General features: G+C 42.3%; 1 protein-coding gene across 3 annotated transcripts in view; it reads right to left on the bottom strand.

The window, feature by feature from the left end:
* The window catches only part of NRIP1 (nuclear receptor interacting protein 1), a 100,888-nt gene extending 91,321 nt beyond the window's left edge, over nt 1-9,567 (bottom strand). The window contains exon 1 of one of the 3 annotated variants that reach the window (XM_004770504.3): nt 9,377-9,567. The gene's annotated coding sequence lies outside the window, so the exon portion shown is untranslated. Of the gene's footprint in view, nt 1-8,328; nt 8,453-9,376 lie in introns of those variants that run through there. The other 2 variants (XM_045088198.1, XM_045088197.1) reach the window with 2 other exon arrangements.
* Nucleotides 9,568-15,618: the final 6,051 nt, after the last annotated feature.

Genomic DNA, 15,618 nt, shown 5'->3' with positions numbered 1-15,618 from the left:
ATACACTATATGCCACAAACCTCCCTAAAATCAAAAATCTCTTTCCTGACAATAGTCTACTCCCAAATGAAGCCAAATACTCATCTTTCTATCTGCTTCCTTCTGGTAAATTCACAAACATATTATTAATTTCCTCTTTGTATCAAAGAGCCTAGTTTATTAGCATAATTTAGTCTTTAAAATAAATTATTGTGGATGAACATAGGGCAATGAAACAAAATTCATGTCAAGAACCGTTATAGTCAAGAATTTTAACTTTTCAACCAGGAAGAGCTCCAGGTTTGAATTTGTGGCAACTGCTCCTTGAAGTAGACAAACATAATTAGCCTTGGGAATATCTGGATTAAGACCATGACAAGGTGTTCTAATGAATTAAATCGAGAAACATAGTTGCTTTCTCTGCTTCAAAGAACATTATAGTAACTCTGTGGTATACTTTCCAAGGGTTAGCATTTGAGGAGGGAAAAGAGCTTGCATGGTTGCCCTTGGTGCTTAGTTTTCAGGTAAGCACAGGGAATGGGGCATTAGTTCTCCAGAGAATTAACAATAACTCCTGCAGAATTATCAACCAGAAATAAGAGTGCTTTCCTCCTAGGACTGGTTTTTGAGAATCCAGGCTGGGTGGACTGGATGTGCTCCTTGAGTTCTCCGGCTCTCCGGCTATCAAGTTTGGGAGCAGGATCGTTGATGGCATTCTAGAAATCAAATAGAGACTGGTTTTCTCTTATAAAGATGGCATATTCCCATGATAAAGCAAATCATTATCAATGAAATTAGGTGTGTGACCTCGAGAATTTTTCAGATTAGGTTTATCTCTATAAGTAGAGAAAATGATAGCATTATACTACATGGAACTGTAAAGGGGCCAGCTCAATGCCTGGCCAAAGCAGGTGCCCCCCAATCCTCTTCCTTTTCCTGATCTTTCTCTTAATAAAAAAGGACAATGCAAAAAAAGGTAGCTTCTCTCTATTTCAAATTTTTCCCCTTGTCTACTCCTATTAAAACCATAGGCTTGAAATCTTTACTGTTTACTGACAACAGCATACATCGATATATAGAACCAGAATTCCAGAATTTAGAAGTCAAACGAATCTCCCTTGCTCTATAATCTAATGATGTTACCCAGAGAAACAAAAGGACTTTCCCATTATCTGTATCATACATTGTATTAGTAGCAGATCCTAAGCTTGAAAAAGTATACTTGGGAAAACATAACAAATACTTAAAAATTAATTTTCCAAAAATCAAACTTGAGCCTACATGATCCATTGTGCAAATACTCCTTTTACAGGAAAAAAAGTGAAACTGTGATTAATTCCTTTGAGGATGTTTCTTATTATATCCTACCTGGGAGGGTTTCACAGGTTTTCTAGTACTTTTTCTTGGTGTTCGTCCCCTTCTTCTATCTACCCTCCTTCCCTTAATCTGTTTTTTTTTCCTAGTGTATACATCCACCACTCTGTTGTAGATTACTATAAATTCATAAATTCAAGAATCAAAAAAATATCTAAGAAATTATGCTTTTCAAAAACCAGTTACAATCCCTTAAAGACTTCCTGTCTCTCAAATTCTGAAGAGACGCCTTAAAAGATAAAACCCTTTTTTAAAAAAAGATTTTATTTATTGATTTGACAGACAGAGAGCACAAGTAGGCAGAAGCAGGCGGGGGTCGGGGGTTGGCGGGGGGTGGGGGGCGGGGGGAGGGATGCAGCCTCCCCGCTGAGCAGAGAGCCCGTTGTTGGGCTACATCCCAGGACCCTGAGATCATGACCTGAGCTGAAGGAGAGGCTTAACCCACTGAGCCACCCAGGCCCCCGAGAAATTTTTTTATCTCGAACTTCTAATTCTCAAATTTTGATTATGTTCTGTCACATGCAAGTACTCTTATCTACATTATGTTATTAAATCAACACAATTATAATACTATTTTCACTTTAAGACTGCATATAAACATGATTTCCTAACTACTGCAATGCTAAATTATCATCCGACTTTTTAAAATACGGTAACATATTTAAGATGTTCACATGTTATACACAGTATGGACAAATTCAACAATTAAAAGCCCACAACTACAAAGAGAAGCTAGTGTAACCACTATGTGACTTAAGCTTTCCTCTTATCTATCTAAAACGAATCCCCTGACTTTTCACCCAGTAACCTCACATTGCTGGTACAGGTAAAATAAAGCATCCCAATAACAAGAGACACTCCTAATTCCTTAGTTCCTGATCTGTCCTCAATTCATCACCAAATTACAGATTTGAAAATAAGCCCTGTCACTTAACATGTGACTGAAAAAAGACTCTCTTAATTAGAAGTCAAGGGCAAGAGACTCCGTCCGTTCCACCAAAGCTCTGAATAAACACCAGCATCAGGTCAGTAAGAGTGGTCCTGGTCCTAGTGGTATCTTAAGCTGATGACTCAAGTTCCCAGCAGACTTCTAGTTTAATATTTCTTGAAGCACTAGGCTTAGTCACAGAGTGACCTGGAATTTAAGGCAAATCAGGGTCTCTTCCTTTCATCCTTAAAGACATTTGTTATAAACATGTTTTTATCCCCAGGGGTACAGGTCTGTGAATCACCAGGTTTACACACTTCACAGCACTCACCAAAGCACAGACCCTCCCCAATGTCCATAATCCCACCCCCTTCTCCCAAACCCCCTCCCCCCAGCAACCCTCAGTTTGTTTTGTGAGATTAAGAGTCACTTATGGTTAGATGGGTTTTAATTTAGAGTTTTTATTCCCTGAGGTACACCAAGCCAAAAAATTTCCTGGGGAGAGTGTAACATGCTAGCTTTGAATTTCAAACACAACTATTAACCCTGTCAGAGAAGAAATTCTATTTCCAAATTTCTTAACAAAATGCTCCCCCCTCCTCATTTATTAAAAGAGGAAGGTAAGACAGAAGGAAGGGTGGGTAAGAGGACAGGTGGATGGAGAAAGTTGGGGGGGGGGAGAGAGAGAGAGAAGGACGGAAGGATGGACGGACGGACGGACGGATGTCACAAGCATCCTCCTAAAATTTCAACATATTCGAAACTTTAGTTTCAACATATTGCCGAAGTTCAACATATTCTGGAATTATCCTTGAATTTATTTCAACCAAAAAAAAAAAAAAACCAAAACAGATGATTTATCCAAATCAGGTAGTTATCCATAACATTATCTTCAGGAACAATCTATCTTAAAATCTGGTAAAGACAATAAGAAAAAAATCTTACTACTACTTAGTAAATAGAGTATAGTGGTCCTTTTTTTTTCAGAACTACATTTTTGAGTTGCCAATCTCCCAATGAATTCTTTAAATCTCTCTCTCTTTCTATTGCTCCTAGAGTTCTAAGCGAAATGTTATCCCTAGCATGGTCTAAGGTATTAATTTTAACAAAATGCAAATACGGTGGTAAAATGTATCACGTTTCCCTCTTTTCTGATCTTCTCAATGTTCTATGAACTTGAAAAAAAAATTACGTTGTTTCGGATGTATTGACACCCTAAAATATCACAAGGTTTGTAATGCTTTATCTGTAATATTTGCAATATAGTGCAGGAATCCATTTGAATTTCAAGGTTCTCGGTGCAGAGAATGTACTATTATAATGGCAACAGTTAGTATAATGTTATCTCAGTAGCTGTATTTATTATGAAAAATTAAAACTGCCCTTGATGACTGTAGTAAAGTGAAAGGAAAGGTCTGTTCTAAATGACCTCTAATTTTTAGAATCCTAAATATTAAGTATCCATCAAATTGAATGTTAAATTTCAAGGAACAAAAAAACAACACATGGGCATTTATAACATAATGTGTGAAGAAACCCTGATAAGACTTCAGATGTCTCTTATTTGCAGTTTTCCCCTGCCCCTGATAATGTGCCTAAAGGAAACATTCTTTCTGTAGTAATTGACATCGAGTTATCTTCTTCAGTAATCCTATAAAGGAAGTCCCTAGTTCACTACCCAAATGCAGCACTCTCTTCCATGTTCAGGAAGACCCTTAGAAGACACAAGTTCTTAAAACACAAGTTCTTAAAAGAATAAAGAGAAGGCGATCTAATATGAATTCATTTTCTTCCAAACAAACTGTAAGTCCTGGTTCTATCCTGGTACCCAGTTTTCATCTTCCAACTTAGGTAGATTTAAGAGACACTCAAATGCAAAGTGTGCACAGGCACAGATGGGGCATTTGTCATTTCCCCCCTCCAAACAACCACTATTTATATAATATTGCTGCCCTCATAAAAGGGAATCCATTACCATCAGCAATTCATGTCCCTGCTTCAGCATCAGATGCAAACAGGATACGGAAACAAGATCTCTCTCCTCCATTTACTTTTTGTTCATTCCAACCTCTGGACATAACCCTCAGTCCCATTCCACTGGTCTGCTCCATCATCTGACACTCCTGATTTCTACCTTTTCAAGTCTTAGTGACCATCCTGTTACATTTCGGTGATTGTTCTGGTGTCTAAATCCTACAGAAGGAGTTTGCTCATTACCCTCCAGACAGCAACTTAAGGAAATGAATCTTAAACAATTCAGTTCAGGGATTCAAGTGTATTATCCTAAGGTCCCTCCCCCTGCCCTATTCTGTTGAGAATGTTTGACTTTTCAATAGTAATCAATGTGCTTTTTGGTGATCAGTACACTTTTCATAAAACTATTTCCTCAGTTGGAAGATGTGGGTACAGGGGCTTTGTTAAAAGAGCAAATTCTTCTTTCCCTTGTCTTCACCCACAGAACAGTAAATCAGTATTAAAACAAAACGAAATGCACCCGGATGGTGTATTAGCCTCCTGAAGGGGCATATGGAAAAAGCACCCGAGTAAAGAAACTGCCCCTCACCATAATAGCTGAGAAGGGAAGCTACAAATGAAGGCATTTTCATGAAAGAACACATCCCAAATTGTAGAAGCTGTTTACTTTAGAAAAGGGGGCAAGAGAGGAGAGAGCAATAGAGAGAGAGGTGTAGCACTGACAGATAAACAAGAATTCTTCTTTATTAACCTACACTCTAAAAACTAACGGTATCTGGCAATCTAAAGTCTGAAAAACAAAAGTGATCCTATCACAGTTTAAGCTGAACAACACTTTCTTGATGAAAATTGGATGTTTTGAACTTATTTTGGCAGAATTATCTTTTAACCTGATACATAAAACTACTTTTCCAAAATAACACTTAAAATAGGAGCTTTCAAATGTCTTACATTCTGCAAGTCTTAAAATTAAAGTCTCATCCCTTTACCATCACATATCCTAAGCCACTTTGATTTAACATCACCTTCTGTATCATTGCCGCCTATTATTGGTTTGCAATGAAATCTGTACAATTAATAATAACCTTCTTCCCTCTCATCTTTCTAGAGAGCCAAGGATGACATATCTTCTTATCTCCCTACTTGTTCCATTAGATTGACATATTTTGCCTCATCTGTCACCTTCCATAAAACTCTGCTTTCAGATATGAGTTAATTCATTTTTAGTTGTCCTCAATGTTCTAAAATAGTGATGTTTGACAGAATTAATACAGTGCTCTAGTTCTCTCTGTTCAACGGGTACTTAATTAAAGATCTTGGAGGCCATCTTTCTCTCAGGTTACACCATTTAAAGAAGGAACGTTACTTCCTCCAGACAATGTGATAAGCCACATGGCACTAAAGCTGCCATCCCCAGGTCTCCCATTTAACAGATTGCTTTACCAAGCATAAACTACCAGCAAGACAGATTACCACTTTACTTCACACTGATTTACTTCTAACATCTCTGAAGCCTCAGTCTACTTTGCCTACACTCTCTCGTACCTTGTGAATCTCCAGAATTTCTGGCGTTTTAACATTCCTTTATACTTTTATCATTGCTTCTATTTGAAACAGACCTCAGAAAGTCTTAATGACATTTAATCTGTAACATTTCTTAAATTTCTGGTTAATAATGCATTAAAGTCATGAAGCCATCAGAGAGAGCAAACTTGGAGCACAAACTGAAAATTCCCTGTTTTAAATTCTTTTGAATTAGTACCTTTTGGAGAATAGCCACTCAACTGGATATGTCATAATTTTCATTTCTAAAGGCACCATGGATAATTTAAATTGGCACTTGTTATTTATTACACAAATAATTGTTCTCTCGGATGGCCTTTTGAAAGCTAGCACTTCTTCATCATTTTTTGGCCCTACTGGAACCACAAGAGACATGTCAATTTAAGCAAACTTCAGGAGCAATAAACTAACAAACAGACTCTAGGTGGTGGTATAGGTTATTTTTTATCATGATGTTTTGCTCTTAAAACTGCAAGAGTCAGAGGAGCCTTCAGCCTCTTCTACAGACACTTCTTTCTTACAGACCTACAATCTTTTAGGATGTTTCAATTAGTAAACTCCAAGTTCTACAGAGTTTTGGAGACAAATGCAATATATGGATCTAAGTCAAGTTTTCCCGCAGATATTAAACAAGGTTTTCAATTGCTTCAAAAGCACTGCAGAGATTTCACTTGAGTAAAACTAACAATGAGCAGACCTTTTTTTTTTTTTTTTTCCAAATACGTATTTACTCATAGGGCACTTTCAGGGGTAGGTGTGGAAGGAGGTGTTTCCCCACCAGAGTGAATGAAGTGGACCAGAGAAACAATCCCACAGCTGTTTCATTGACTGACTGTTCTTTGTCTCTAGGAACTAATTCCAGACAGAGAAAAGTTGCTACTGGTGATGAAGCCTTATGATCAGAACCAGCTAAACCCACTCAACATCAATGAACCCCCGAGCAAAACCAAAGCAACTTATTTCTAAGTTGAAAAACATTTCAACATACTCCAGGCAGCAGCCTAGTTAGGTGCCAGGCAATGGAAGCACTAGATGTGTTTAAAAAGTCCACTCATTGCAAGGCCTCTTCCACGAAGGTGGCAAACCGGTGATTAAACACTGAATAATCCATCGGGAAGATGCACCCACTTGCTAAACCTATGATTCACTAATAAGTAGGTTCAATGCGATTCACAGCTTTAAAGAATGAGTTACCAAAGCCCTCTGCTTCACAAATCCCACTCCCCTCACCCAAAATGTAAAGAGCATTCATGGTATAGAACCCAACACCTATTTTCACTCTGGCCACCTATACACAGTCTTTCTCCCTCTGAAGACAGTTTTTCAGCCCCGGACCATCTCACAATTTAATCATTTACATGACCGGAGACAAACTCCAACTTCGTTCCACCGACTGAGAGAGAAGTCCTTGCAGGTAGGAACGTCTTAATTTTTGTCTAAAATAAGATGTCCTATTAAGAAACTGAACGCAAAAGTACTTATCATTCTGTTCTTTGACTATCTTCAGAAACCCATGCAATCACTCATGAGATAGATGGTAAGAACCGCCTGCAATGCTTCAGAGATCAACATGTGTCAGAGTCCGGGCTTGCAAGCCTCGGAGACACAGTTGATTCCTTTGTTCCTCCAGACGGAACACCAACTCTTGGTTAAAATTTGGAAACTACTTTGGAAAGGATGGGAGGGTTTGTAGACTACTTCCAGGGAAACCGTTCATAAAACAATATTCACTAGTAGTAAGGAGGGCAGAGATGTAAGAGGAGAGGAAAGAAGCCTCCCAGGACCTCCACGGGGCTCATCCCAAACGAGAGCCCCGCTCCGCGCTCGGGGGTTGAAAGTGATGGTTGAGGCCTTGGGTCCAAAGAGCCTCGCCCTCGGGGAAGGTGGGGGAGTGCGGGGGGAGGACAAGGACCGATCGGCCAGGCTTGGGGGTCGGGTGGGGGGGCCCGGAGAGCTGTCCCCAGTCCTGTTCACTTTTCTCGACCCGGAATCCGGCGAGCGCGGAGCCGGGAGGCACCGGGCGAGAGGCGGGTAGCAGCGCCCGGCGCCGCCCAGGTCGCCCCGGGCAGCAAGACCGAGAGCTGCGCGGCCAGAAGCGCCCGGACTCCGGGCCGAGGGGGCAGCCGAGCGGGGGCGCGACCCGGGCCGGGCCAGCCGTGCCCGGGCCGCCTCAGGGGACACGCGGCGGCGGCCCCTCGGCCCAGGACTGCCACAGACCGGCCGGTGAGCCCGGGGCCAACTCCACAACTTGCCGGCCCGGCTGCCCGGGCCCCCCGAGTGCCCGGGAAGGTGCGGACGCGGCAGGAGGGGCGCAACGTCCCCGGAAACGCTTCCTGCCCGCCGCCGTGCCCACCCCGCCGTCCGCGTTCGCTCCTGCCGGCGGCCGCGCCATCCCCGCGGCCCCGACGCCCCCGCGGCCCTGCCCGCCGCCGCCGCGGGCCGCGCTCCCGGGCCGTTTCCGGCGGCGCCCGCGGCCGCTCCCGGAGCCCCCGGCCGCGGCCGCCACTCACCCGAGGCCGCCGCGGCTCCGAGCCTCGGGCTCCGTCAGGCTCCCTCCGCGAAGGCGCCCCGCCGCCCCGTCCTCCCCGGCGCCCCGGCGAGCTCTTCCCTCAGGTCGGCGGCGCTGCCAAGCGCAGGGGCGGCCGCGGGGCCACCGGCGGGCGTGCGCGGGCGGGCGGGAGGGCTCGGGGCCGGGTCGTCCCTCCGCCTCGGCCGCCGCCGCCTCCTCCTCCTCCTCCTCCTCCTCCTCCTCCACCGCCGCCGCCGCCGCCGCCTCCCGAGTTCGGGGCTCTGCTGCAATGTCTGCGAGGCTGACTTTGAGCGCCTCGCTCGCCGCCCGCCCGCAGCCGCGCTCCTCCCTCCGCCGCCGAGTCCGCCGCGGCCCAGTCCCTCCCCTCGCCGCTCCACGCCATTCAGCTCTTCAGCCAAGTTTCTTAACCCTTTTTTCCCCCTCCCTCCCATTGTCACCGGGGCTGGAGGAAGCCGCTCGGGTCCCCGCGGCTCCCGGGCGCTGAGGAGCCTCCCCCCCAACACACACACACACACACCCCGGTTTTGCTGTTTTCCTCCGTGCCCGCCCTCCGGATGGCCGGGCGGGGGCTGCAGGGCCCCCGAGGCGGCGGGAGGACCGCGGCGGCCGGGAGAGGTGGGTGCTCCACGCGCCCGAGCCGGCCCCCTCGGCTCGCGGCTCTGTCCAGCCGCCCCTGACCGCCGGAGGCGCCTGGACAGCTCCTCCCGGGCCCCGGGGGCTCGTTCTCGTCGCCCAGGCCGAGGGCTCGCGTTTGGGACACAGTCTGGGGGCCGGGACGCCCAGGTCCCGCCGGGGTGCTGGCGCCTCGGCGTCCCCCTCCCATCCCCCCCCCCGCCCCCAAGACGCGCGTTCTCTCGGCTCCTTGTCACCCACCCCCAGCTTCCACCACCTTGCAATGTATGTGTCCTGCTTTGATCTTGGGGGGCACGGGCACTAACTCCGGGTCACTTTGACCCCACGCCTTAGCGCGTAGCAGGCGCCCGGGAATAAATGTGGAGTGACTCGGAGAGGAACACTGGGGAGGAGACCTGAGGAGTGCCCCGTTCAGCTCCTTGGACGGACGTAGGACCCAGAGGCAGGGTTTGTCTTCAGCTGCTTTGTCACTGCGAAGTCTCCGGCGGAGTCAGTCGGCGAATCGACATCAGGCCGGGAAGAATTTGACCCTACCAGGCGAGGCAAAAAAGAGCAGGGCTGCCACTTCTTCGGCAGCTCTCCTCGGTTCTGTCTCCGAATAAGAAATAACAATTACATCACGAGGCCGGGGCGGCAGCGCTGTGGAGCCTCTCGGTTTCCTGCAGCTTAATCTCGCTGCACCCGCCTGTAAACTGGGGGGCATATGGATTGGTGGCGAGAGAAAGTGGAGAGGGGAGAGAGTCCTAAGAAACCATAATCCACCACCTCCCCCCCCCGACCTTGCATTTGCTGTTTTAAAAATCCTATCCTCAATGCTCCCCCAAACATCTAACTAGAACTATTAACACCCCTTCAACACCTCCCCAGATGTCAGGTTTCTTTTTGACTCTAGCATCTAGCATTTAGTAACTCGCCATGAAAAAAAAAAAAAAAAAAAATTACCAGGGGAAATGAGTGCTGTTGCTGAAATTGTTTTTGCTTGATACAAAAACGCTGAAGTATGGCTTAGCCTCACCCTTAACTCAGAAATGGCATGCCCGTGTTAAAACACTTATTACACAAACAAATGAGTGGGTGAGGCACTCCATTCTTACATGGAGGTGTCCATATCCTTAAGAATTCTATAACATTTGAAAATAGAGTTGCTGGTGCACTTAAACACCCTCCCCCCAAAAAAACCCCAAAACTCACTATCCTAGTCATGAAACAGTATTCTGTGCCTGTTATGTAATGACTATATTGTACATTTAAAATCTCATTTAACCTTTAAAAATATGAATGAAAGTTCTGTAATACCTTCAAGTCTTAATAATGAAAGCAATGGTTAATATGCTTAATAAATCCACCACCTAGCACCGTGCTGGGCCCATTGTAGAAATAGTTTGCTTAATGGTGATAGTGCATTTTAGAACAATTATTTTACATTACCTTAGTGACTCAACTGTGCAATCTGTTGCCATCTTATATTGTTTAAACTTCATATGATGGCTTATTGTGTGTATACACCAGTGTGAAATCTGTTCAAGGCAACTTAGTAAAACCTTCTGTTCCATAGTATATCATTTATCCAGGATTGATGCAAAACAAACTGTTCCAATTAAGTGATGATCAGCAGAATTGGAATCTGGCCCTTTAAAAGTCAAACTTCTTTAAAAAAAAAAAAACTGTTAAGTATTATACAAAGATTTTCTAAAATGGGTTATATATATTTTTTTCCTGAAGCAGTTTATTGGATTTCTTTCTTTCTTTCTTTTATTTGGCTTGTTCTTTAAAAAGTCAGGGTTAATTATATTAAAAGTGTTTATTGTGGTAGGTTGTAGTGGATTCTACAAATACATCAAGTTTCTCTTCTGTATCAGGCTTCTTCCCACGTGTTAAGAGATGCTCCCAGGAGGTGCATAAGCTATCAATGGCTGCGCTAAAGGACTCTAGAATGCTATGACTTCATGATTTGTTCTGCCTTTTGTAGTTTCTCTCTTCCCCTTCACTCACTGAGGATCTGTTGGCCTTATTCTCTATTGCCACAGCATGCCTGCCTCTGGTATTTTCCTCCTCTTCTGATCAGCAGCTTCTAGTCTGGTGCAGACTGGGAATCTAGATAACTTCACTTCCCACAATTCCGTACAGTAAAACTAAATAGATCTTATGTAAGAAGCTGATGTGCTCACCAAGGAGTAAAACACTTCAACCTCAATGCCTAGACTCTGGGACAGCTATTCAGACCACTCAAATGTTGCTTTGAAAAGCATTGTTTTTGCTCCTTAACTGGGTTTTGGATCACTGAGACCTGTAGACAAACAGCCTTCTAATAATAAGTGAGGTTACACAGTTGACCCAACCAGCAGAGTATCTGTCCTGCCCTCCAACGCTAGTGTTAAAGTCTACAACCATTTGTCAGATGACTTAACAAAGGTGCTCAACTCTTATTAATCCATCTTCTATACCCCCCAAAAATCCAATCACTGAAATCCTGAACTCTTTTTTGATAGTGCCTTAGTGAAAGTAAATTGAGCACCTTTTGTGGAATTCATTTTTACTTAATCATGCTAATTGTGATGAGGCTCCTTTGTTGTTCTTTGTTTTTGAAAAATCAATACCTAAGTTTCCTGGCTAAGAGAGACATTGCAGTGATACGGGGCATATATATAATATCAGAATGCCTATTCAGTAATTTGTATTTTGAAGACAACACTCATTTTAACCAATTGTGATTTGAAAAAGATGCCCTTCAGTTTATATACTTAAACACAAAAGTATTTTTATAAACCCAGGGTTCCTATGGCCTCAGACGTTCATAGTTCAGGCTTAGTATGATTATCCCTCACGGAGAAATAGTCTGGGAAGGGTATGTTTATGAGGTGCTCCCTCATCTCCGCTATCATTAGCATCTTTTCACACCATCCTGTGACTGTACCCCATTCTAAATGCAAGCACTCCTGGCAGTCAGGGTCCATATCCCTCTGGTTCACACTGGTATCTCTCCACCATCTATCCCTGTGCCCAACAAGCAGAATTCAGTAGACCCTGGGCAAGATTCTGTTCTGGCCCAGTGGACAGTGTTTAGCTCCACCTGGGGTACAGATGTGGGAGGAGGGAGTTGAGGGAACATTTTTACAGAGAAGATAATGCTTCCTCAAACTATTAAAAGGTAAAATTTGCCACATAGGCTAAGTAAACGGATTCTCAGGAAATGAGAAAAGACTGTTGGACACGAGAGAGGTATAAAGAAAACAAAAATATACATTGAGGGGTATTGAATCTACATTATACACTATGAATTAGTGACTAACGAACTATGACAACCGACAAAAATATTTAGTGACGGGACTGCAGTGTAGCTACACTGTTATGCTCTCCTTAGCCTCCAGAGAAAGCACGGCCCAATAAAAATATAAATTGAGACACAAATGTGAGCTTCATATAGACTTTTAAGCTTTTTAGTAGCCACATTAAAAAAAATACAAAGAAATAGGTGGAAGTAATTTTAACCCAATATATTAAAATATTATTATTTTTTTAAAGATTTTATTTATTTATTTGACAGAGAAATCACAAGTAGACTTAAAATATTATTTTAATGTATGTACAACATAAACATTATTTCTTAGATATTTTTCATTATTCACACTACATTTTCAAAAATCCAATGGACATCTCAATTTGAATAAGTCATATTCAAGTGTTTAAAAGTCATGTACAACTAATGGCTGCTGTACTGGACAGAACAGCTCTAGAGGACACAAGAAATATTTACCAATACAATTAAAAGAAATCTCTTAGGGGCGCCTAAGTGGCTCAGAAGATTAAGCACCTGCTTTCTGCTCAAGTCATGAGCTCTAGGTCCTAGAATCGTGATCTCCAGGTCCTGGAATCAAATGTGGTGTCTGGCTCCCAGCTGGGCGGGGAGTCTGCTTCTCCCTCTCCTTCTCCCTCTGCCTCTCCCCCTGCTCGTGCTCTGTCTCTCTCTCAAATGAATAAATAAAATCTTTAAAAAAAACTCTTAGGATGAAAAATCTAAGTCTTATTAAATCTAAGATTTTATTTGTGTTGATTACTGGTGTTTAACTATACTGTGTTATAAAAACCACTTTCTTATATCTAGGCTTTTATGCCAATTAGAAAATCAGCAAAGTTTACGTTTTATGTACTGTGTCTTCATTAACCATACAGTAGTTACAACTACTGCTATTTCTATTAACTCTGGTGGTGGACTGTAAACGTAAACTGGCTTTATGGCAGAAATAAAACACTATAAATTTGGGGTTGAATAAGCTTTAAAGAAGTCTTCTGTGAACTACCTCTGTGCAAGTTACCGTCAAGCACATTCTGTGCAAGCCCAGGTTTTGCTTTTCAGTTCCTCCATGCCCAGTTAGTTACTTGTGGACTCTAAAGTCCAGACCAGCCTTGTTTGAGGCAGTCACCTGCCTGAAGCCAGTGGTAAGGTTGTGCCACAGAGTCTTGGGTACCGGAAAGGTCTACAGGGCTCAGATGAAGATGTTCAGACATCTGTCTGCAGGCTACTGTGAAGTTTTCCATAATGACATTGGAGCCTTTATACTTTTGGTGGGGCTTGAATGTCATGGACTGGCAAAACCAGGGCACTCAATTTCTACACTGAAATGAACCCTGAAAACTGGATCTTAAAAAAAAAAAAGTCTGAAAATGATTGTGTGCCAGCAGCTTCATGATCTTAGTTAAGCAAAACCTTCTTAGATATGGTACCAAAAGCACAAGTGTCGAAAGAGAAAGTAGGTGTATTGGACTTAAATAAAGTTAAAATCTTTGGTACTTCAATGGACACTATAAATAAAATGAAATGACAACTCACAGAATGAGAGAAAAAATTGCAAATCATATATCTGATAAGGGAGTTGTGTCTAGAATGTATAACTCTTACAACTCAATAATAAAAAGACTATTACTCAATATTTTAAAATGAACAAAGGCTCTGAATAGACATTTTTCCAAAGATATAAGTTAAGCACATGGAGAGATGCTCCTTGGCAGTAGTCACTAGGGAAATGCAAATCCAAACTACAATGTTTTACCACTTCACACTTGCTAAGAATGTCCATAAACAAATGAAACAAAACAAAACAGTTAAAAACAAGTGTTGGGGAGGATGTGGAGTAATTGGAACCCTTCTACATTGTTGATGAAAATCTAAAGTGTCGTGGCTACTTTGAGAGTCTGGCAGTTCCTCAAAAGGTTAAATATAGTTACCGTGTGACCCATCAATTCTACGCCTAAGTAGATTCCCTGAAGAAATGAAAACTCTATCTCCACAAAACAACTTGTATATATGAATGTACACAGTGGTACTCTTCCTAACATAAAAAAAGAGAAACAAAGGCAAATATCCAACTGATGAATGGATTTGGAAATGTGGTCTATCCTTACAATGAAATATTACTGAGCAATAAAAAGGGAATAAGCTGACACATGCTACAGTATGAATGAACTCGGAGAGATTATGCTGAATAAAAGTAGTTAGTGCCAAAAGACTGCATAGTGTGTAATCACATTTATATGAGATGTTCATAATATGCACATCTATAGAGATGGAGAGTAGAATAGTGATTACCTAGGACAGAGGCAGGGTTTGGGAAGAAATGGGGATTGACTGGTAATGGGCATAGGATATCTTTTTGTAGTGAAAAGTGTGTTCTAAAATTGTGGTGATGTTTGTACAACTCTGAATATTCCAAAAACCATTGAGTTATACACTTTAAATGGATGAGTTGTATGGTATATGAATTACATCTAAATAAAGCTATCATATATTTAAAAAAAAACAAATCAACATGAAAGAACCTTTCTATCTTCTCATTTTGAAAATAAAACTTTGACATGTATCAAACAATAAAGTCTGTAAATGTTTAAAAAATGTTACAACTCAAAATTATTTTTGCTGGTTACGATTTGCCAGAAATTAGCAAAATAATGTATCTATTTATAAAACCAAAAAACTACACATTGGAAATTAACTTTGGCTGCTTTACAATTCTTCAATGACACAGTACAGAAGGATAGGTTTTATCGGGACAGCCCAAGTGTCAGTAATTTAGTGTGCACTATATTAAGTGTGTGTGTGTGTGTGTGTGTGTGTGTGTGTCGTCTTTCAGCAACACTAATATTGAATTCTGGAGGTGACTTAGAAGAGGATTCTGGATAAACTACATTATACTGTTCATGTCCCACAAAGCTGGCTTATATGATATACATAACTCAGTAATTTATAGTAATAACTATTCCTACAAAGCTAAATGATTACTCTTATTAGGTAGTTCACTGTATTATATTTCCCTAATAGTCATATCCAAGAAATCTAATTCTAAGTTCCTTCATCTAGTAACTACATTTGGTTGCTAGTATAGAGGTAAACACTAACAGCAACTAAACCAAGATAGAAGTTTAATTTCCTTCCAATGTAAAAATAAAAATCCACAAAGGCATTTCTGGAACTGGTTTGATGATGCTATCATCTTGAAGCATCCAGATTCCTTCTATTCTGTTACTTTTGGCTCTTTCTTGGCTTTCACCCTAAAGATTGCCTCATGATGTTGATTGGCTGCTGCAGCTCCAGTCATCAAGTCTGCATTTCTGGCAGAAAGAATGTGGGTGACCTACCACCTTT

The sequence above is a fragment of the Mustela putorius genome, unplaced genomic scaffold (genome assembly GCF_011764305.1).
Source record: "Mustela putorius furo isolate JIRA1106 unplaced genomic scaffold, ASM1176430v1.1 tig00003834_pilon_pilon_pilon, whole genome shotgun sequence".
Taxonomy (NCBI): domain Eukaryota; kingdom Metazoa; phylum Chordata; class Mammalia; order Carnivora; family Mustelidae; genus Mustela; species Mustela putorius.
This window is presented reverse-complemented; position numbering and strand designations above follow the sequence as displayed.